Below are 753 nucleotides of genomic sequence, written 5' to 3' on the forward strand. Positions count from 1 at the left end.
ATAATCAATCCAACTCAACTGATACTTGTTTTCGTAATTATTTAGCAACCACATAATGAGAGCACGCAAAGAACTAGTCTATAGCTACGAACAAACTCAAGATTTTTATTTTTTGAAATAAAATTTCTAAATCAAACTTATATGAATAAGTGTTGGTTATATTAACATAGTTAAAAGTACAGATATTGTACATACAAAATATATATATATATATATGAACACAGAAACCAAACTAATTTAATTCACTAAAAAACACTCGAACAAGGAAGCACAGAAACCAAACTAATTTAATTCACTACAAAACACTCTAACAAGGAAGCATTTTATGTGAATTTGTTGAAAATCCAAAAAAAAAAAAAAAAAAAGAAACCATTAAAAAGGGCCCAACCGGGTTCGAACCGGTGACCTCTTGATCTGCAGTCAAATGCTCTACCACTGAGCTATGGACCCTTCTTGCCTCTTATGTAATAATTAAAAATAGACAACTTTTCATTGGTTTCCCTGCAGTTTTTTCTCTTCCTAATGTAGAATCAGGATTAAAAGACTCATATCACCTTTTTATTTTTCATCTGTGCTTCATTATGCATTTAAGTCAGAAAGGTAACTCTTCTTTCCTTGACTAAACCTAAATTATTTGTCTAGTTTCATAATTAAATGAAACAAAATTCTAGTTGTTATTGAGACTCAGTCGTATCAATTAATAAATTATCCTAAATAGAAAGGTGTGAAGATCAAAAAATAGGGTACAAGCTT

General features: G+C 29.6%; 1 non-coding gene across 1 annotated transcript; it reads right to left on the reverse strand.

Moving 5' to 3' along the window:
• Positions 1–378: 378 nt before the first annotated feature.
• Positions 379–450, reverse strand: TRNAC-GCA. Its single transcript has one exon. It is a non-coding gene; the product is annotated as a tRNA-Cys (tRNA).
• Between the last annotated feature and the right edge of the window lie 303 nt (positions 451–753).

The sequence above is a fragment of the Capsicum annuum genome, unplaced genomic scaffold (genome assembly GCF_002878395.1).
Source record: "Capsicum annuum cultivar UCD-10X-F1 unplaced genomic scaffold, UCD10Xv1.1 ctg1490, whole genome shotgun sequence".
NCBI lineage: Eukaryota > Viridiplantae > Streptophyta > Magnoliopsida > Solanales > Solanaceae > Capsicum > Capsicum annuum.